This window comes from Lygodium microphyllum, chromosome 17 (genome assembly GCF_053477565.2).
Source record: "Lygodium microphyllum isolate KBCC chromosome 17, Lygodium_microphyllum_v1.1.10, whole genome shotgun sequence".
Taxonomy (NCBI): Eukaryota; Viridiplantae; Streptophyta; class Polypodiopsida; order Schizaeales; family Lygodiaceae; genus Lygodium; species Lygodium microphyllum.
Window position 1 is genome coordinate 16,717,120 of NC_141151.1, and position 24,220 is coordinate 16,741,339.

The 24,220-nt window shown below is 41.4% G+C and overlaps 1 long non-coding RNA gene across 1 annotated transcript; it reads right to left on the minus strand.

Moving 5' to 3' along the window:
- Positions 1–205: 205 nt before the first annotated feature.
- Positions 206–1,252, minus strand: LOC148021621 (uncharacterized). The gene is made up of 2 exons (XR_015694354.1): positions 1,024–1,252; positions 206–895 (listed from the first exon to the last, which is right to left on the minus strand). It is a non-coding gene; the product is annotated as an uncharacterized LOC148021621 (long non-coding RNA).
- Between the last annotated feature and the right edge of the window lie 22,968 nt (positions 1,253–24,220).

The window sequence follows — 24,220 nt, forward strand, 5'->3', positions numbered from 1 at the left end:
ATCCCAAACTTTATATGAAAAGTATCATATGATACATATACTTAGCAGTTAGACTACTGAAAGTATCATATGATACATATACTTAGCGGTTAGACTACTGAAAGATTGTCATGGAACCCATTTAAGAGAAAAATCTATAACGCAGGACCATTAGACGACTCTCTATTGGCCCCGTCACCTTAATCCTTGAGAGTATCGCAGATGCTGCTAATAAAAATATCCTGCATTTGTTGATCAGAACTACCATTATTCATCATTATACATATTAATTCTCAGTGGGTTTTGTGCTACTGGTATAATTGCACGTATTTTTCATGGATCTCGAGATACAACCGATATTGGGAGAAAGATTACAATTCTCTAGAAGAAAGTATTTGTAAGAAAAGTACTTCCCTTGAGGAGGGGAAGGCCTCGATGGGTATAGCGTAACAGGATGGTCAAAAGGAGGTACGCAGGTAACAAAGGCTGGTCCATGGTTCCGGTGGTGGAGTGAAGGGGCTAAGCTAAAACTCGCCCTACGTTAGATGGAGCGAGGTAAGCGCTCGGGAAGTTCTAAAGAGGCCAGCATAAACATATATGATCTGAGAAAGAGAGAGAGAGAGAGAGAGAGAGAGAGAGGCTTACATGTTTCTAAGGGTGGTGGTGGTGGTGGTGGGGGGGAGGGGGAGGTGGAGGGGCGAAGTGATGCGGAGGTGGTGGTGGGGGAGGATGATGAAGATCGGGAGGGGGAGGAGGAGGAGGACTAATGATAATCACCGGGGCTGGGGGAGGCGGAGGAGGGCCGGGATAGGGGTGATGATGATCATGATGAGGCGGCGGAGGAGGAGGGGCGGAATGATGGTGGTGGAAGTCCATTTGGGGCGCTGGTAATAATTGGCGAGATATACTTGGTGATCTGCATATTTATAGCAGGAGAAAGAGGAGAAGATGAAAGCCGTGAACGTGGAGAAGAAGAAAACGTAGATTTCCACGGTCGATACATGGATTGATAGAGAGAGAGAGAGAGAGAGGGGTGTTACCTACCAGCAGTCTCTGGAAGTATCCAGAGACGCGTGGAATTTTCGGCACAGAGTTGCCCCACAGCCTTACGCACGCGGTTCTCTGAGCTCAAGTCACGCACACAGCTACACCTCGTTAACTTTAAAGACTCCAGTAAGGTTCCTTATCCATGTTCGCCTTTTGCGATTCCGTGCTTTTACACGTAAGATGTAGAGAGGCCTTATCTTCTTTCCCATCCCTTTCCATCTATTACTAGTCGCTCCGCGCTTAGACTCGCCCCAACACTTCGCGTCAGGATGGGCGCGATATTTGCAGGGGCTCTTGCATTCTCTTTTTTTTGGTGGGGGAGGTGGGGGGCTGCCACATGGCACCCGCGCCCCACCTTTCCTTAACTAATAGTATAGATTAATGTTTTCAAAAATTACATCCATTCCTCCTTCAAAAAGACCGTAGGATAGAGAAGCCATTAAAATGATAGCTAACTTGGCATCCATTGCAAGAATTCTCCCAGGGGCGGTTTAGGGTTTCACAAGGATCAAAGCTTTCTTTTAAACTCAATAAAGGGTTACAAAGAGGTGGCTTTTTTAACACTTTCAAGGGATGACTACATTCGCAGATTTGAACTTGCCCCAAATGACACTAACGTTTGACACATCATGAGAACCCAAGCCTATAGCTTGAATGTAGATATTACTAATCTAACTTTTCTATGTTTTACGCTCTATCTAGTGCTGAGAAATGTATCATGTTACAAGTACCTGTTTTTTAAACTGGCTCCTCTAGCCTAGGGCACAACATGCTTCTACATGAGCCAAAGTTATTAACCTGAATAGAGATTAGTCTTTAGACACCTACATGGTAATATTTGGGTGATATGTTTACATGTGTAACTAATCATCGATATTAATGTCTTTAAGATGGTTTTTTTGAGCTTTAGATTATAGTTTTTTCTTTATCTTTTAAAATCAAATTGAATGCTAGAAATTATATAAAACAACAAAGATACAAGTGCCAATTACATACTTATAGGTCAAAATTATAAGTAAAATCTTAACTAGACAAATTTGTGAAATGTGAAACCAACCATATCTCATTCTTTGATGAAGCAACTTTTTTTAAATGTTTTGCAAGATACTCTTCATCAACAAGACATCTCAACTATGCGACAAGTTTCTAATCAAATTTCAAAAGCTTGTGAGTAACTAAACTAGGGCAAAACATCCTTAAACCTCTTGTAGCTATTTAGAGCATGGATGCACCTATCTACCTAGTCGATATTTTTCATAATCTTTTTGTGAGGTTTCCCATGCAGTATTTTGCAATATACATTAATAAAAATGGTAATGATAGCTTTTACATGTAGGATTTACCATTGAATGCTCTTACAAAGTGGGTGGCGTAATTTGGACGTAGATATATATTCTATATTAGTAAAGAATATATTTGGATACAAAAGAGAAGAAAATATAAGACAAAAGTCCTAAGTGTGGCTGCAAGTTCCCCGTCGTTAAGTTTTTCCATCATATAAGCCATGTTGAGATTCCATTTTACTTTAGGTAGGAGATTTGCCCATTTAACAACTACACTAATATTATCCTCAACCAACATACTCTTCCTAACCTCCCATAGTGCTTGCTTACAAGGACGAAAATTCCAGCAACCTGTCTACTTCAATGCCCAATCTTCCTCAAAAACATGATCGAGTAGTCTCCTCTCTACCACATGTACATATGTCCAAAGTGAGCCCTAGCCCTCTCTTTAACATTTGTTTGCAAATAAGACCAAGCGCTTCACGCCTAGTTTCCTCCCAGTGCAAAGTGCCTCGGCTGGTGCTACAAAGTGCCCCTGTTATTGGCCTTTGAGTGCAATCTTTTAACAAAAATATTTTAACTCAACTACAATTCCCTTTCCACTCTATTCAAATGGTTTGGACCTACTATAGGTATAGAGAGAGAGAGAGAGAGAGAGAGAGAGAGAGAGAGAGAGAGAGAGAGAGAGAGAGAGAGAGAGAGAGAGAGAGAGAGAGAGAGAGAGAGAGAGAGAGAGAGAGAGAGAGAGAGAGAGAGAGAGAGAGAGAGAGAGAGAGAGACCCCTTAATGAATTGCATGGGCCTTTGTTCCTAATAAGAATATGTTGAAGATAGAGTAGAGTTGAAGCAGCATCATCAGAAAAACCCCATAGTGCAAATGATACACCATGCTCCAATGAGTTCTTGACCACCATGGGGAGTGCAGTGAACACTGCACAATGAATTGCTGGTTAAGAATTGACATGAGAGCAAAATTTTCCAAGGAGGTCGACTTGAATGCCACTAGGAGACATGTATACCCTACCCCAAACAAATGCATACACAGTCAAGACAATGATCGGATTCCCTAAGTAACTTGATGTGATAGAAGGAGTACATGCAAAAGAAATCGAGTCGATAACCAAGGCAATACACATCTCTACTATAGCATCTACTCACCATTGCCCCCATAGACCTTGGCCTCAAAGGCCGAATTTGATTCAGCCCCACATCTCTTCCCTCACCTACTTGGATATACTCATGGTGAGCGACATTCCCACCTCTAAGTGTACAGTTGAATCCAACAAAGAGATGTCTTCCCTGACATTGATGGTCTTGGATGCCTTGCTGATTCCTCCCCGGGCAAGAACCATAGTTGTCAAACATATCTAGGTGGCCATAATGCATCTTGACCTTGAGAGGGTTTACAAGGATTTGTTGCCCGAGGGTGACAAAGTTGGTCTCTTGGGAACACATGAACAAGCCCAAGGAGGAAACAGAGCCGGTAAAGATGTCGCACCTAGGAACTTCGTGAGTGCCTGGATGTTGTTGGTATTGATGTCCATTGCCTAGGAACCTTGTTAACTTGTGTTCCTCATATCACGCTTCACCCCTCATATTGCGTAGAGAGCAGTTGGTGGGCGACAGATATCAACAGCAATATGCAGGCATCACTGACAAAGTTTCTCATATCGTGCTTCATCTCTCATCAACAGCAACATGCAGGCTTCTTTCGCCATTCTCTCATATTGCGCTTCATCCCTCTCCTCCCCTTGGGGACGTGGAGACCTCAGACGACCTCAATCTCAAAGAAACCAACCTTTGCCTAACCTCAGACCTGTCAAGGAAGCTGAACACGCCAAGAGACTAGAGAGCCTCTTGTTCTTCTCCATACATGGCCATCTCCTCAACGCGACCACTTCTATGCTGCTCCCGCATACAGAGAGCGAGAGAGAGAGCCTCTTGCTAGTACCTTGTCTTTCGACTCTCGTTGTTGGTAAGCTCAGACAGAGAGAGAGAGAGGACCCATTACGATAAAAAAGAAGAGAAGCTGGAGAAGCTGCCAGGGGGTGCACGGATTGAGGACACCCTACGGATCGAGGTCAAGAGAGTTTGAGAATCTCTTTCTCTTTCTCTCTCTCTCCGTTTGCCGACCGTGCCAGCTATCGATAATCGCACTTCGCGCGTGATGTATAGTAGACAACTCCCAATAGCACATCATGCAGGCATGCAAATTGCATTTGCATTTCCTTTGAAAAGGATTGCATGAGTTGGCCAAGAAAACCCGTTTATTTCTCAATTTTAAGATCAATTTTTTGAAAACCCCAAGAGAAAGGAGACAACTGTTTTTTTTTTTTGTGTAATGCGTAATAATATTAAGCAAGTAAAATAAGTAACTATATACAACATCAATTAGATGCCACTTGGCACTAGGCCATATCCCTCATTTTCTTATGGAAAAGCTTAAAGATCCAATGCTTGGATCTCACTACATCCAACATAGCCAAAAACTCAATCTTCAGTACATGAATGGCACGGTCAAGCTTGATCCTTCCCTGTGACCCAAACGAGTAATTGTTTCTATGAACCCAGATAAACCTTAAAGTTACAGCAATTAGGAGTGCAACTAGCTTCCACGTGCTCTCATCCAACGAAGCTTGATCAGCGAAGAAAGCCATTGACATGCTGAAATTGTCAATCAGATTTGCTTCCTTAAGCCACCTTTTGACTTTTTTCCAAACAGGGGAGACATGCAAACAGTCCCAAAAGAGATATTTCTCTATCTCCTCAGATCTTCCACAAAATGGACAGAGAGAGGAGATTTGGAATCTCCTAGTCAATCTAGCACGTAATGGGAGCTTTTTATGCATCGGTCGCCATCTCATAACCTTGCATCTGTGAGACGGCGTTGCTCTCCAGACTTTGCCAATGCGTCTCTTCCATGTATCCATTCTTGCCAAAGGGGATTCCTTTTTCCATTTCTCTTGTAAATTCATGTAGATAATAGGAGAAGAAGAGCAGATGTCTCTAGATGATCTGCAGTGACTCAACCGCTTGCCTGTTATGGAAACAAGGTCATTCAACCATGAGTCATCTCTTTTAACAACTAATGAAGGCCATTCCACTTTTTTATGTTGCAAGACTACAACTAAAAAATCCTTTTCCTTATCTTAAAGAAGAAACCTAACTTGAGCTTCCTCAATTGTGACCCATGAGTTGCTATTCTTGTTCCAAATGTCATCCCAGATCCTGATGCATTTCTCATGAACAACCCTTGCAAGCTTAGGTTTCCAGTGAATTGGTAAAAGGGGGGGGTCATAAGCAAAGGGGGATAGCCAAATACTCCTACTCAAGGAAGTGTCACCTTGTCTTGATCCCCTGGATGACCATTCAACATTCAACAAGAGTTTCTGCCTGTTTGCCACTAAAGCTTGCACCACATCCAATCGCATGTCCAGGCAATATTACAATAAAGGTTGCCAAGATTGGCATATGATCCGAGGTTGTGGCCTCTTCAAGCATCTGATATTTAATTCCTCCCCCTATCCACCAAGCACCATGCATAGCATACAGCCTATCCAATCTTGCTCCTCTCCATGTGGCACCAATATGTTTATTATGCCAAGTGAATTCCAGTTTCCCTTTTTTATTTGATAGCAGTGCCATGTCCCCTAATTTGCAGGTAGTCACCAATGAAGACTAGGCCTCTCTCTCAGCACCTATCATCATGCCATTACCATGTGACCGATCACTATTCCTAACTATCATATTCCAGTCACCAACTATCACTGCATTCTTTCCATTAAGCTTCTGCTTTAAAAAATCCCATTGTGTAGCCCTGCTGGCTGAAGCATTCACTGCATATACAGAACATACCAAGAGGGATTCATTTGAAAAGTTAAGTTGCACTCCTACACAGCTCCCCTCTCCAGAGCGGAATATGAAAAGTGGCTTCAACTCCTCCTTAACCAAGAGTAGTGCACCCCTCTTTTGCCTCTAGTGGCAACATCAAAGAAAGTCAGATAGCCATCAACATGCAAAGCATTACAATCATCCTCACCCAATTTAATTTCCTGCAAGGCCAGCACATGGGGCTTGTATTTCCTTATCAACCCAAAGGTAATCTGCTTGCGTAGATTAGAGGAGAATCCTCATACATTCCAAGAGGCTACTTTCAGCCTGGGAGACATAGCTGTCCGTTCACTACAGTGAAGACATTTCATCCAGCATTTCATGACCATCAAGAGGGGCAAAATGATTCCTATTCACCAGAGGTTGACATGCAAGCTTCTTAAATGAGGGCTTGCGATTCTTCTTCTTAGAGCCTTTAGTCTCCAGTCCTTTTGGAGCAAAATTTTCTTTGTTACTATCTCTTTCCTTTTGTTGTAGAGAGCTGTCCTTAGATGTTGAAGGACCCAAGATCTTATTTTCACTAGGTGCTTTCTTATCTGCATTGGCTTCATCCATCTTTGCGTCCTTGCCCTGTCTTTCAACAACATTAGGTAGATCCACCTTTTGTTTTCCTTTTCCTTGAAGCTTCGCCTTATCATTATCTGCAGTGCCCATGCTACTCTTTGACCTTTCAACATCAGCTTCCGATTCGATGCACACCTTACTAGGACAAGCTCGAGCAAAATGCCCACTGGCTTTACAGTGATAACATGCATCTGGAAATGCTGAGAACTTGATAGTGAGAACCAACTCCATCCTGTTGGCATCTTACAACTGCAAGAACTTTAAGGGACTCGTTTCTTCTGTCCCACAGAATACATGCTCTGTTGGTTGCCTTAAGCAATCCCCAAGATGTTGTCGAGGAAGGAGAGTACAGCACCTTACCCAGTGTCGCTGCGATGGTTGATGTCTCCTCCACCAGCCAAGGCGACACGTCAGAGAACTCAATCCACACCGGGCATTCGTGCTGGAGTACTCCTTTCGGAGAAAAGGACGAGGACCATGGCAGCACATAAACCACATTTCCTCTATGTCCCACTGAGGAAGCAAGAACCCAGTCCCTCTCTGCTTTGGAGCCCAAAATGACCAAGTAGAAGCCTTTACCGACAAATTTGAATTGCACAAGAGATGCCTTACCATGGTATGTGCTATCAAACCAACGGCAAAATTCCTCCTTCATTGGAGGGCGTCCAAGAAATGCATGTAGACACTATTAGCCAGGAGTGTAGCATATCGTTGTTGGACTCGATCCAGCGAAAGGGCAATTGAGGCCTTATACACCCTAGCCCCTTCATGAGCCTTTGCTTTGCACAGTGCATTATGCTTGGCTTGATCAGTGCGAAGGGCTTTGTCTACCTCCACCATATCAATCTCCTAGCTGCACAGAGCATTCTTGAAATCCAATTGTGTGCTCTGTTGCTCAGTGGGCATATCTTCTATACGCTGCCTTTTACCAGTCCTTGATTGCGTGCATGTTTGGTGCCCAAGTGGCGACGTAAAGACACTTGAATGCTTTGGCTGCGCCACTTCAAACCATACTGGAGTGACATGGCAGTTTGTCTATGATCCCGTTGTTTGTGATCCCGTTCGTCTCAACTGGTCGCGTGCATCCTGTTCCGTCGTCTCCCCCGTAATTTCGACTTGTATGGGAACAGCTTTGGTTTGACCAGGAGACAACTTATTGCCTCCATAGTTCTTTGACGCTTGGGGATGCAAAGATGTGCATCTTGGCCCATCTCATTTATTGGTCATGGGTATGTTAACCCCTCTTCCACTAGCACAAATGACTTGGACATGAGGAACATATAGATGCAACGTTTTCATACACATATCAAGACAACAAACCTCAACCTCTCATAGAGAATCATAGTAGAGATTTGGACAAAAGAATGCTAAAGAACCCCCTAAAAAAAAGGAATGAATATATGTCCCGATGAAGAACACCAAGAAGGTAAGGGTGGCTAAGACATGGTTTTCCCAACATCTTTCACATTACACAAATTCATTGAATTGGGAGATGTTGCAAGCATAGGTTTCGAAATTGCAACATGCATCATAGGGATAGAGGATTCCTCACACTCCATCGCCATGCTAAAGGCTAATCAATATAATAGAACACTATAATTACACATATACATATACAATTAACAAAAATAAATAAAATTGACACAACATACAAAAGTTTATGCCACACAAATAAACTTAATTTATAAGATATCCTTTGAAGCATCTCTTAGTACACTTGCATAGTGATAAGTCTTTTCACATGATGCAAAATGAAAATTGTTTTAATTGAACTGCTAAGACAGAACATAAAATCATCTAGCTTTTTGCAATACCTTGAGGTACACAATGATTGTAGTGGAATGAGTGTTCTCACTCGACTAAAAGCAACATATAACTTTCCATGAGAGAATACTAGCATCTTGAGATACAACCCCAAGAAGGTCAGTATTTGCCCTTGAGACTTGTTAATAGTCATAGCAAAAGGTAGCCTAACAAGAAACTATCTTCTACCATGACGAAGGGTAACCTCGTAGATATTGGGACAAAGATAATCTTGGCTATAAAGAGAGTAACACCAACATTAATCCTATTGATCAATTTCAGCCTCCAGCACTTTTCTATGAAACTTTTTGCATATCAATCTTGTACCATTGCAAAGGCCCATAGCAAGATTCAAGTTTCTTAGTAGCACCACTAACACATTTTTTCAAGACCAAACCAGCTCCTAGATCTATGGAGTTCAAATACTTGCTTGAGTAAAGGAAAGAATTTGCATCTGTCTCAATTGTAGAATCAACACTATAATACGTATGACAACCGTGTGGCATTTCATGCAAGCAAGCAATGTTCAATGCATCAACATCTTTGTTTTTAGAGGCCAAAATAGCTCATCCTCTGAAAAAAGATGCATAGTCTTACTAACAATGAATGTCCATGTAAACATGCACGATGACACCATCCATGGTTGCATCTTGCAAAACCATATGTGCTGAAATAACAACATGATTACCGCCATCCAAATAATTGCGACCATCACCAATAGCAAGGAGCCATTCAACAAACCCATGATTCCCATCTTGCACAAAAACTTGCATATTTTGAGACAAATGTAGAACATGCATATGATTCCACAAAGGAGAAACACAAAGGGTTACATCAATTGTCTCTTCATGACTACCCTTTGGCACCACTGGCAAGATCTGATTAAAGTCTCCACCAAAGAGAATGAATTTTCCTTCAAAAGGCATATCACATTCCATAATATCCCTCAATGTTCTATCTAATGCGTCAAAAGCATGTCAATGCATCATTGGTGCCTCATCCCAAATAATAGGACATGCAACCCTCAATAAGTTCGCAAGCCAGTACTCCACCAGAATGTTGCACGATGAAGTACTCTTGAGCTCAAGGGGAATCTTAAATCCTGAGTACATAGTACGCCCCTTTAGCAACAATAACTTAGCAATCCTAGATGATGTTGTCGCTAGTACGACTTTTCCCTTACCTCTCAATTTTGCAAAAAGAAATTGTACAAATATGTTTTTCCTGATCCATCGAGTCCATCCAAAAAGAAAATAGCTTTATGTAAGGAGGCAACATCATCAAGCACAACCAAGTATGCCCTTCTTTGACACATTCAAACTAGGCTTCAACGAACATGCAATGTTTTGTTGGTTAACAATGTCAACGTCTCACTCCTCATCACGAATCATGGGATTACCTAAATCCAACACCAGAGATCTATCAATTTCAGGCATTCCATCGAATTGCACCAAATATTGGCCATGTTGCAGGAGAATGTTTTCCAAATGCAGCAAACCTAAATTGAAAGCCAAGTCTTGAATATTTTGATTGTCCCACGAGAAGAAATTAAGCCATGTAGTATATCGTCTCTCATGGCAACCTTAAACTGTAAACACAATTGGCCTGGACACATAAGTTCACAAGAAACCGATAATGTTGCAAAAAGTGCATGCAATTTGCTTGTTTGAACAATCACAGCCTCCTCCATGCAGATGTACCATTCATGGTCATTTTCCAGCAACTCCTTAGCTATGCAAACAACTTTGCAGGTCGGATATATAAGTGTATCAATTGTGTATAGATCCTCAAATGACTTGCAACCCTTGCACTCAGTGAGAAGCATTCTTAAATAGTAGAGCTCTCCTGCAGAAGGAGAAACAAAATAGATGTGATCACAAACATCTCCCTTGTTTCACTTTGTCTAAATTTTTTTCGTTGCGTTCAAAATCCAAGGCTAGGGGAACTCCTAGTACAACAACACATTTGCCTCAGCATGATTATGGTTGTAAACAAACCACTCAGTCAAAGTTGTTTGTTGCATGCTGGCATTGGAAACAACATATCTTATATTATCATTGTCATGGAAGGTGACAACATTTTCCCTTGGCAAGTGCACATGCAAATGTATGATATTTGGCTTCTCACTATGCAACTGGTACATAAAAATCCTCCCACATGCCTTGAATGCAAAAACATATCGAGCATCCAGGTACATTTGTAGTTCATTAATAGTTGCAACTGTTGTAGAACCATTAGCTCCATCACATATTCCTCCCTATAGAGCACAACCTCATAGTCATGCAGTCATGGCTTTTGTAGACATACTTATAAAGGTATTTTATAGTGAAAATTGTAGAATAGACCTTCACATTAATGTGTGCTCTATATTTTGTAGAGATGTAAGGATTATAAGGCATAACCAAATGATTGTCGAGGTAGGCATGTCTAACTAAAACTGTCTCCCATCATTTCTTCTCATATAAATTGGGTAACCATGATCATTTTCCATTGTGGACCTTCCAAATTACCATGGGTAATGCTTTGAATACTTGCCATAAAAGTCTTACTTCTAGAACTCTAATATGCTCACATATGCTAAACAAAATTTCTTTACAAGAATCTCCATCATGTCCTTATGGTTTTTATAGAAGACTCTAGTGGTCAAGTTTGGCCTATCATGCACTGTGTGACCAGGCAACAAAGCATTCCTAATTTCCACCTGTCTTGGATGACATGTGAAGGTGATGAAGAGATTTGGTTTGCCTCTACAATAAACTATCACCATGGCATCTTGATGTAGCTAGTACATGTGCCGAGAACCTCATATAAAGGATGATGGAACAATAACGTGTTTGCCTATTGATCTCCCAAGAATAGCATCTTGCCTATTAGTAGTAGAAGAAATCATATCAGCAAGTCCTAAGCAGGCCGCCTCAATACACAAAGTAGATTGATCAAGATGACGCCATGTTAACATGCACTACTTAGTGCTACAATATGCATCCACAATAAATTGTTGTAACTGTCCACCTCTCAACATGCATGCACTGGTGTCATCTCATGCCTATAGTTGATATGGATAGTACTCCATTTGTGTAACACAGTCTTTGCTTAGAATGTTTTCTGAAAGCAAACTATCACCCACTATGAAGTAGGGGATTTTCAAGTGCCACTTATCTTCACCATTGAGAAATAGAAGAAGATACAACAATGGCATGTAGCTTCGATGCAGGTTAGTGACGCATGTGCCACTTCCCCTATAAATATTTATGTTGCAATGGTGCAAATCATCATCATTACCTTGAATCAACATAATAGCATCAATCTCATTCCCAATTGGCACAAAGTACTATCTGGACATTGCATGTCCTTCTATAATGATCATCCTTATCTCTATTGCGGGATTTTCATGAATCATCTCTCCAACTGTTTGAAGGGCTCGAGTGTAAATGTTGCAACTATGCATCATTGCTTATACTGAGGAAAGAATGCCCAAATCAAGTCTAGGCATTATGAACATTCTGTTTTGAAGCTCATGCTCAATATCATAAACATATAATTGTGCAAATCTCGGCCTTGCATGATTGTGAATATTAGACACCATTGATCCAATACGATGATATACATAGCCATGAACTCAAAAGGTGTATCCATTCCCACCCCCAAGCCATGACTCATCTATCTTAGCACCCAATGACACAAAAGCAATGGTAGAATTGTAGGCATGTATTTGTTTCTTAAACTCTCTACTCTCACAGTTATTCCCAACCAACAAACAATGCAAGGGCTAGGGTGTTTCTTGGAGGTGTAAAACCTTTCCATTCCTACAACAACAGTGCTTTCCCACAATCAATTCCCACAATCAAATGACCAAACCTTTGCTCTACAATGAGAGCATAGCATGTTCATTTCTGCAAGACTATGCAATCTAGCTGGGGTCACGATAATATAGCACACACATCGCAGGATGCTCTACCATTTGAGGCATCTCATGGAGAAGGGAATAAGCTCATCCATTATTAGGATCAAAATTTAGCACTGCCATATCTTGCATATAATTTGGTATTTGGGAAATTTTGAAGGCAACATGTTGCACTTTCCCCATTGGACTTGCATGCACAGGAGCAACAAACAATGGAAGATTATGTACTCCATGAGGATCTGGACTTGCATGCATAGGCGTAATGTATGATGGAAAATTACGAGCTTCATAAGGATCACAAGGATTTTCTTTTTGAGGAATGGAGGGTGCCAAAGAAACTTTATTTTATCTACACGATGAAAGATGAGGTGCATTGAAACCATCAAATCTAGCATTTTTATTTGGATCCTACATAGATAAAGGACCTAGTTGGAAGATTTGTAGTTGCGTTTGAAGCCTAGCATTATGTCTTCGCCTAACTCTTGTTGCGTTCGAAGCCTAGCATTATGTCTTCACCTAACTCTTGTTGAGTTCAACCATAATCTATGCAATTGTAGAATTGGCTCCCTTGACATCGAACCTAAAGTTGGTGCCATCCTACAACAACAACATTATTGAGAGTTGTGAGCAAAAAATATGCATAGGTGGAATGAGAAAGAGAAGATCTTAACACTCATACATTCATGGGGTGTGCGTGCACACATGCGCACATGCGTGGGCGCGCGCACACTCACACCTATAGAGAGAGAAGAGAGAGTTTTGATAGAGCGATCTCAAACACTAAAATGTATAATAGAAACATATGTTTAAGAGAGACAGGGAGAGCTCAAACACTTCAACACAGACGAAAAATGATCATTGAAAGAACTAATTATTGAAACAACAAAATTGTTTCCAAAAACAATCACGAAGCAAAACCATGTCTAAAGGAAACCCCACAAATTGAAACCTAGTGCTAAAATCTAAGAGGCCTACCAACCATGTACTACTGCCAACAACACGATGCACATTATTAATGGCATTGGGGACGAGATTTATGGCCACCCTATTAGCCATATCATTCTCAATCCTCACATTGATAGAATTCAAATGCCCCAAATAAGACCCGAGGTTGGTAACATTAGCCACAAACTTATCAAGTTGAAGCTTCTAGGATTTGGGCAATAACCTGCAACTTGAGGGGCACACAACTGGCCCTTCAGGTCTACCCCACAACATACTCCACATCTCACTAGTGTCCTTCTATATGTTCAAGGCCATGTCCACCAAGAATCCATGTAGTGTAACATCAATTCCAGCCTTCGAAGAGACGTCCTGCTCTGTCACATATCGAAAATGTGCCACAATATTACTATTGCTCACACAACACTACTCAACTTGCACTCACAATGACTGAAGCTTGTGTGCGAGGATGCCATCCAACTCTCCACATGAGCAATGCTTTTGTGAATAGCAGTCAAGGTTCTCTTAATGGCCCTTCCCTTGGTAGTCTCCTTGGCTCACCTCACATTGATACATCTTTACGGAGTGGACATCACAACCTTTGGAGCATCACTATCATATGTCTCTATGGTGGCATTAGGGTTCTCTGAACCTTCATATTTGTCAAGAATGCAACAATTGGATTTCACAAAAAGATATGTAAATGGATTACACAACACACAAAAGCACTTGAATATAGGAAGACAAATCATGTGTTTGCAAGAAGTGTAGTGAGACCACTAATTTTGAAAGAAAATGGATGCTCATCAAGCATGCAAGGAGACTCCTACATTGTGAAAGATAAATACACTAAAGTAGTTGGTTTATAGTGCCTAGAGTCTTGACTATGCTATGCATAGATTACCAATCAAAACTTCTATGATTTGCATTATTTCAAGAGATCACATAGCAAAGAAATACATATTATAAAATTAAAAGGAGGAAGACCTAAATGGCATGTTCGTAGTTGAGTACGAAACCTAGCATTGTGTCTTCGACTAACTCTTGTTGATTGTAAGCATAGTATATGCAACATTAGAATTCGTTCCTTTGACAAAGGATGTGAAGGTAATGCCATCGTCTAAGAAGAATACTACTGAGTGTTGAGAAAAAATATATATGCAAAGTTAAAATGAGAAAGAGAAAATATATGTACATACATGCATTCATGGGACACGCACACAACATTCATGATATATATATATATTTCAAATTACACTTTCAAATGCGATTGTTATAATTATTATGTAATATCTTATAATCTAGTATCTAACAGTAGAAAACACAATCTAATAATACAAATGCTAAGACATATAGAGCTAGTTGTTCATTGACAATATCGATTGAGAAATGTAGTGCATGAATTGGTGTGCACAACATGCTGGATTTTAGAACTATTGTACATGGCAAAAAGCCATGAGCCATTATGGCCTACAGGGTTAAACACAAATCAAAACCCCCAAAAACTTTGCAAAAACTCTAAAGTAAACTTTGTAGTCCAAAGGATCAAGGTCAAATATTTGGCCATGCACATGAATGGTCCGCCTTCAACGAGGACACATGGCTTTCCCATATTGTCCCTTCCAATGGAAACTGGTTCCCAAAGGGTCAAAATTTGTGCATACACATGAATGGTTCACCTTCCATGAAAACACATGCCCATGGCCTATTGTCCCTTCCAATGGAAATGTGGTTCAACATTTCTCTACCCCCCAATGCACAAACAAATTGTTTGCATTTTATAGGAGAGGCATTGTAGGTTTCCATGTTGTTCATATTATGGGGTGCATTAGGTTTGAAACACATTTATCTTCACTTGTATTAGAGAGCCATCTAAGAAAGGAAGGATGTCACTTACCTTAGGGAATCTATCCAAAGCTTTATCGTTTGGTTTCCAAGTGTCATCTATTTAGAGCTCTATAGTTTATTGTAGACTTTTATTTCATCAAGGGTAATATAAATAGTTGGTGGAACCCCTTTAATACAATGCGTACATTGTCCTGAGGAGATCCTAATCCTCCTTCATTACGTGCACTTCCTAGGGAGTGGACTCCACATGCATGAGCAAGCCATGCATATTGAGAATGCCTCCTATCTATTTTTAGGGTTGATCATATCTCTTTTTTGTAAGGTAAGGTAAATATAGATTGCCATGCATATTGTAACTCTATCTTTGTATATTTTATACAAACTCTTCCATAAGCGAAGTCTAATTTGGTTTCAAACAGTATGTGATTTTATTGAGTATATAGCTCAAGAACTTTACTTCAAATAGTTTTGTTGTTACAACCAGCTTGATGTAGTCGATAATAATAACTAAAGGGGAAAACAAAACCAAGGAGTTGCTCCTTAGTTTTTATCTTTGGGTATTAGAATAGAATATGTTTATAAATGTGTTTAAAAGAGCATTCAAACTACCATGAAAATTTGCAATTGAAATATCCAATCCAAGCCACAACATTGGGATGTAATAAGCCCATGAATAGTCCACGCAATAGGTGAAGCCCAACAATACCACCCAACCAAATTTGGAGCAGCCATTGATAATAAAACATTGATGCATATTCTAAATGCATCTGAAGTTGTGGTTATATGTGATGTTTCACTCAAACCACACTTTTAAAAATATGTACAACTCTATCTTTTCTATTCAACTAACTACAATATCCTTGTTTACATAGTAATGAGACTAAAGGCAACACGGAGGATGTGATATTCTATGTAGAAGAACATGAATGTGCACGTGAATGCTAAGGATTATAAGAAAGATATCACAACGAATCCTTATGTGCTATCAAGATAATCTGGTCGTCTGAACCCTATATTATCCCAGCAACCATAATCTCTAAGCCACTCTCATGTCTCAATTTCTTCACAATGGTACGATTGTTCTCAAGGTTCTAGACATACAATGCAAAATGACATGTTAGGAAGATGCCAAAGGTCTAGCAACTTAGCTTATGGCGTTTTCATTTGCCAACCTAGTCCATATACTCCTCATTATGGAATGAACATACTTATTTGTTTGGCACACTCAATTCAATAATAGAGGACAATGAAAGAACAATATGAACTTGAGTATTTTGTAGTTGTATTTTTTTCCTAGAGTATATTCACTACAAGATATAGGCCTTATACCGATTTGCATCGGTATTTGCGATGCTAATATCGACGTAAATAACGACATTGATAATGACACTTTGCTACACATTTTGCGATGCTAATAGCGATGTGTGTAGTGAATTTGCAACGCTAATAGCGATGGTAACATGAAAACTTTTTTTTTTGTGGCAGGGCAGTACATATAACACTATGTGCTTTATTTGGGCCATACAAAATAGTTTCAGAAATGTGTACTATGCTCATGTAAATAAAGACAAAGTGTACTTAAATCATAACACTAATATATGAAATAAATACATGATCGCATAATGAAAGCGACTCGTACAATCATGGCAAGATACTACTACTACATAGAAAATGTCTGCACAGATCACATGACCAAAAAGAAGGCTATGTGAGCTCCAGGGATCCAAGGGCGAGCTATAGACAATTGCCATTTGAAACCTCGTCCCATTGCAAAGGAGCATCGAACGGACTTTGTAAAAAAACAAACAACTACACATCAGTCCACCGTACAATAATGCATTCTAATTAAACATGGTAACTATAGACAAGAAAGATGAGCGACTTACAGGGCCGCCGTCAATGCAGTGAGACCGTGCCTCTTTACATATCGAGCCTCAAGGCTGGTGGGATCGCGATTTGTAATGGAGTGCTGCAAAGAAAACAAAATACAATTGTTAGAAACACGATTGTCATTACAAAGGATATTTCAAAAAAATAAGCAAGCAAAACAAAAGAAAAACTTACAAAGTCCTCCAAATATGTCCTATGGTCACCACTTCCAAGATGATGAACCACTCTGGTGTCTAGTTGTGCCCTCGCCGCCTCGCACTGCTGTCTCCAACGTCCTGAAGAATCTATAGCCTCCTCCCCGAGTCGACGCCAATCGTCCGCGTCTAGCCACTCGGGCTTTGAAGCCCCACTCTTGAGTGCCTTGCATGCGTTCGCCGATCGTCTGTGTGACATATAAGCATGCATGCACTCCATCATCTAGCCCATAGAAAACCTATCTGCTGTGGATGGTACCAGAAACTCCTCATGCAAGGATGCTACTATGTAGTCCTTGCTCCCCTCCGGTATGTTCTTCCAATGATCCAAGATGTTGTGCCGAAAAACTTGTTGACACAACTCTCTCATGTGAGCCATCACCCTCCTCCCCTCATCATTCATGATGATGGCTCCTGACCTATTATCTACAAGGTAGGCATACCCCTCTGGGGTATGCCTAAGATGGGTCCTCTCCCACTTGCGACCACGCTCCTGGGCATATCCAGGAGACCCCTATACATCTAGTGTACTGATCGAGGTAGTATTTATCGGAGTAGCACCCATAGGGGTACCACCTGCGGACGACTGAGAAAAAGCCGGAGTGAGTGGAGTAGATGTTCCCACAGGTGTAACAAATCTCGAAGGTGACGCAACTCCAACAGAATGACGAGACAGAGACACCGCGTCCGTGCCTCCACAGCAACTATCTGAGCTACGCTCTCTCAAATAGCCACGAGAGCGAGGAGTAGCACCTGTATCCCTAGTCGACTACGGGCTTACTACATCCGGATCTGTGCAGCATCCTCTTGAACCACTCCCTCCGTCTGGCCCAAGTCTGGAGCGTTGACCTCGTTTACTCGAAACTAAAGCATCAGATCACGCCGAATAGATCTAATAGAGCAGCCTAATGGTGTTTGAGACAATTCCTCGTCTGCCATGTCTCTGAATCTCGCCATCTGATGTGGAGGCATGCGCGTGAAGATCTCATGCAGCTCCTCATCGCTCATCCCTCGACTCATCTTGATGATCAAAATATCCACAAAGGTCACCTGCACATACAAAAAATGATGTTAGCACAATCAATTTAAATCATACAAAGCACGGTAATATAAATCTTAAAAAAATGATCTTACTTAAAATGCATATCTTATGTACCCTTATAAGCGATTCGTCAACAAATTGAGTAGGTGGATGCTCCAAGTATGAAGTATCCTATGGTCCCATGTCAATCTCCTGACACAACTCGGCATACACTGGAAGGTCGATAGACATGTCACCACAAAAGGATGAGTCCACCTCATTCTCAAAGAATTCTTGGACTCCTATATTTCTATCATTGTTACCCGATGCTGGCTCCTCTACATGCTCCAAGCTTTCGGTGGCCTCCACCCCTTACAATATCGACCTCTCTATTTGCATATTGTCATCATCTATGCTCAGAACATCACTTTGATCATATACTCTCGCACTTCAGGGAGCTGAAGGTATAACATACCACCATCGAGGTTGTTGGGGGTTTGGATAGAAGATTACCTATTCACAATCACGTACAAGAGAGATTTAACTATTGTGACATGTACCATGTCATAATACAATTAAAAAACAAATGAGTTCATGCACATGTTCACAATGGGCCGGCAACACAAAGGTGTCGTGCAAATCCGTCCATTTTTTTTCGGAATCTATTTCGAGAAATCCAAATGGACCTTGTCGAACTATTGCTCCAGCTCTTTCAAGTACCACTTTGAATCACTGCATATCAAATAGTATCATGGAGAAGCTACAGTAATCCACTGTAACAATACTTTGTAAGTTCCCAAAATACTCCATCTCATCTATAACCTGTTTGGATCCGTTGCTCGTCATCGGTTCTCTTGCTTAAACCTTGCCATGATATCACAATCTATTGTGGAGCGCATTTTATCAATACGCTCCACGTGAAAATGCCGTCCGCGCAACCAGACTGCACTATATATTTTGTACTGTACATTGAAACACTCAATTAGTGTCGCATATAAAATATAGATATGACAAACCCTAAACACGTCATCACCTTTGGACTACATCCCCTCGAGAATTCCCACTCCTTGGTTGAGACCTCTGCCCCTTCATGAGATGCTGCGCGGTCAAAGCTCCGTGCGACTGTCGCATTGACATAAACCGCGGCATCTCCTCCATGCCCTCGGTATATCGAATCGGTCGATGGTGTGTACTACGTCAAAATTTTGATCGTGCTTCCTCTCGATCTTTCCTAGCTTGCTGGTACCTAGCGAGCCACGTCTCCATAGAGGCATGGTGCAACATACAAAAGCGATTCACTTTCTCCTCCATTGCAGTATCCATTCTTTTCTCTACCCCATTTCCAACCACCACATCTTCGGTCAATCTATCATCGTCCTTCAGCGACCATAGCATACTGTTGTTTGAATCTACCGTTGGTAGCCATTGTGAAATATACACTAGTGCCTCAGACACCAATCAACCTTTAGCCATGCTACCTTTTGGCCGAGCTCATTGTCGCAGAAAGCCTTTTAGGGTTTTCATGAAGCGCTCCAAGAAGAACATCCATCGTATATGGACAGGTCCAACAATCTCTACTTCATCTACAAGATGCACAAGAAGATAGATTTGTATCGTGAGCATGTTGGTAGGCAGGTATTTCTTAAAGAGACAGACCGTCTCCACTACTTTCCGTCTCACAGATTCAATAGAGGGTGTCTTAATCTCCTTCTGTAATGCACTAAAGTCGACAACCTGTAAGTTGCCCCGTGTATTTTTGGAGTAAGGCATCCTGCGATCACGATCGGTAGTACAAACTGCCACAAATGAGAAAGCATTATGAACAATGACTACACTCTAAATAACAAAATACACAGGCCACTTGCAATCCATTCGTAGTACAAACCTGACATATCTTATGCCAATCATGGGACTTTAGCCTTGATAATTGGTCGTCTTTAGAAAACGTAGACATGAGAGAACGCATCATACCTGTAGGAGTGCGGATAAACTTGACTATTTGCTTCACAATGTGCTCTTCTTTAGTGGGGACAAAACCCAAGGAGCGCGAGGTAGCTACAGGTGACCATCAACACTTGACTGCGGCCAAAGCGCCTCCATCTTGCCTACCTCCTTCAAATCCTTTCGTGCCCCTATAGTGTCTCTCTTTCCTATGATGTGGTTCCATAGCAAGCTGCCTATGTTCTTGAAAATATGCATGGGATCTAACAAGTGGTTGATCTGTAAGTGGGTCCAATATGGCAACTCATAGAAAACTGAGAACCGTCTCATTCCGTTTGGATGTGACTCCGTGTGGACCATTTTGAGCTGGTACCAGCTTTGGGCATTCATACGTGTTGGAGGTCATCTAAGAAAACCTTCCCTAAGTTCATGACCCTCTGGCAAGAAAGCAACGTGTCCTTGATATACCATCTTCTTCATGGTTCATGACCTTCAAGAGTCTAACTGTGGCCTGCACAATGGACATGCATGATAACCTAAGGTAACCAAACCTGTCTCAACACCTCTATCCAGTAAATACAAACTTGAACGAGCTATGATAGATATTACCAATGAGAACGGAAGCCTACTTACATGAGCACTCTCTGAATATCGGAAAGTCATGCATCGTCTACATGAGAATGGCTCGAATATTGGCGGACCGTCGACCATCGTGCTTGCTCATATCTTGCACGGTGACCCCCTCCTCATACAAAATCTTAAGGTCATCGACTAATGGACGAAGATACACATCTATATTTTTGACTTTGTAGCGGCCGGGAACGAGTAAGCTAAGGATGAGATATTCTTTCCTTATAGAAAGCCATGGAAGGATATTGTAGTTGACAAGGACTATAGGCCACACACTGTAAGAAGTTGAGTGCAGACCAAATGGGTTCACGCCATCCATTGCAAGACCAAGATGAAGATTCCATTGCAAGACCAAATGGGTTCATGCCATCCATTGCAAGACCGAGCTGAAGATTCCTTGGCTCTCGGGCAAAGCCTGGAAAGGTAGAGTCAATGTGGTACCATGCGTGTGAATCCGCTGATATTCGTTGAACTCCATCTGTGGACCTATTCTGTGCATGCCATGTTGTCAAGCTCGCCATGCCAGACGTATGAAACACGTGGTTTATGCGGGGGATAAGCAAAAAGTTTCTAAGAACTTTTTGAGGGATGGTTTACCCTTGCAAGTCCTGTCGATACCTATGAGAACCACACTTTGGACATGTCTCCATAGTCTCGTATTCTCCTCGAAACAGTATGCAATCGTTGATACATGCATGGATGCTATTGTATGGATGCTATTGTAGTCCATGCCAAGCTTTCATAAAACATGTTGTGCATCATCATGAGACTTAGGCATGGTATTTGCAAGTGGTAGTATATGATACTTCAATAACCTGAAAAAAATAACAAAACACCTTGAAAAAGCACAAATGTTTTTAATGATAGTGCCGAAAAGAAATCAACGAAGCGTACGTACAAGGTACCTGATCAACTTGGTTACACTCGCATCGCTCCACTCGTATTTTGCTTGCACACTTAGGAGTGCAAGCAGTGTCTTCAGGCGAGATACTCGACACCCATCATATAATGGTATGGATGCTTCCTCTCTAAGCGGATCAGAAGTCTCGATATCCATGGAAATCAATGTATCGATCATTGCCTCCATCTCAAGCTCCAAGTTTGTAGGAAAGTCTCGAAGGCTGCCTGTCTCCTCTAGTATTGACGGTATAGATTGGGTAGTACCTTCCAAGTGGTGGGTTGGCTCAGGCACTCCATCCTTCGCACGCCCACAAACTCTTCTAATTGGCTGCAAAGGGTGCACACCTCCTTGGGACGAGACGTCACCTCCCCAGATAGAAAATTTGCCAGCCACACCTAATCTTTTTGTATATGGTATTCAATTAGCTTGCGAATATAATGCATGATTGATATAAAATTTTCATATCGTTTGCTCAAAATCTAAGATCGCTTGATGAATAATCTCAGATTGAAACTCGCCGAAGCGTCGTACGTGTTCTATAGACAATCAACATTTTCATCTAATTGCCAGCTTACATTGAAAGCAAGGACATGGGACACGTTGATTAAGATACGCTCGCGATCTTGAACATCACGATCTTCATCGTTTTCCATTTTGTCTATGTTACGACAAACAATTTGTTTTTATTATCATTTCTTTTTTCTTTCTTAAATTGTTTGAGAAGGGATTTCTTCTCTTGTAACTCAGCAAGAATTAACGTATGTAAAGTCTCCACCCACCCACAGATTAATGTATGTCGGTCGTCTCGTGGTATTGCACCGGACCTCGCCACCACTCTCTCTTTGTTTTTTATCCATTTATTCTTTCCTCTCCTTCCATCTCTCTTTCTTTTTCTCTTTCTTTATTATGCTGTATGTTTATTCCCTCTCTCTCGTTCCTTCTCCCTAGGCTTTAGCATAGCTAGGGGCTTAGGCCTAGATGACCAAGATTGGTCAATGCTAGGATTGCTTATATTCTCAAGGTTTTCGTGTTTTTCTTGAGGTTTTACTATTACTGTGCCATGGTTCTCCTCAGATTTGACTGGTATAGTCATGTCACCTTGTTGTAACAGTGTTGTATCCACTCTTGATTGGTCAATGCAAGTTCTGTTGTTTGTCAATGGACTGAGTGTTGCAAGCAACCGTTGATGGTAATGGTTGCTTTGACTTATCAGAACACATGGATGTGTCTGAGGTTTCACCGATGTTAGGAGAGATGGAAATGGGTTCATTGGTGGATGGGCTTGATATTTTAAATGGGTTCATTGGTGGATGGGCTTGATATTTTATTCCTTAGCTCTTCAGTTCTCTTGGTCTCAATCTTATTGGTGTCTACCACCACTTGCAACTGTCATTGTTTCCGTTGTTTTGTCCTATTTTTCTTGGGCAATTGCGGTGTCTCCTTTAAGGACTCAAGACCCTAAACTAGGTCAATCGTTGATGTGCTTGGTTGGGCCTTAGCACTCTCTTTCTCTTGTGTGCTCTCATGGGACTTAGCTGCGACCTGCTAAACAGCGTTGCTAGGTTGATTGGTCGGATGCGCCATCTCCTTGGCCACATCTTTGAGAGGTTTCTCCTCAAGCCTAGGCTTTAGGTGCTTCATCAGTGCTGGAGGTATCAAGGATGTTGGTTGCGACACCTCTTCCACTGGTGAATGGCTAAGGACACATTCCGCAAGGGGCATTGTCACAGCCAACGACTGTGACTGCTACATTTCCTAATTAGAAGTAGTACTGGCTAGTTCAATGGACTGGCCATTATTAGTAGGCTGCAGTGTCAAGTCCTTAAGCAGATCAGAAGTGGCCGTGTCTTTTGTTGCCCTTTGCGCATTCACTTGTGTAGATCAAGCCTTGGTTGATCTAGTCACATTAGGTTGCATAGGCATATCCTTGGGCTGAGAGCTATGGGTGGTGTCATATCCCACCTCTTGGACATTTGGAAGCTTAGATGGAGATAGAGATTGGGATTGAGCAGCTGCACTTAACGATTGTTGTTGTGTTTCTTGTGTCCGTTTAGGGAAAGAGGGTGTAGGAGACTTGGAACTCCTAAGTGGATTTGACACTGGCTGGAAGATTTGCTTGTGGCTGTTAGATGATTTTGCCATTTGCTTTGTTGAGCATTTAACCTTGCCATGAGCAATGTTGTGCCTATGATGCATGCTATCTTCTTGGGAAATCAAAGGCTCCTAGTGCCTTTTTCTTACCCTCAACAATTACATCTAATATCTGCTCTTCAAGAATGCTAGGCTAAGGATCTACCCTTCGAATAGTCCCATTTGATTTCTTGATTTCGTTTGTGAGGGGCTTAGTCACCAAAATTTTTGCCTCGAGACTTGGTTTTTCATT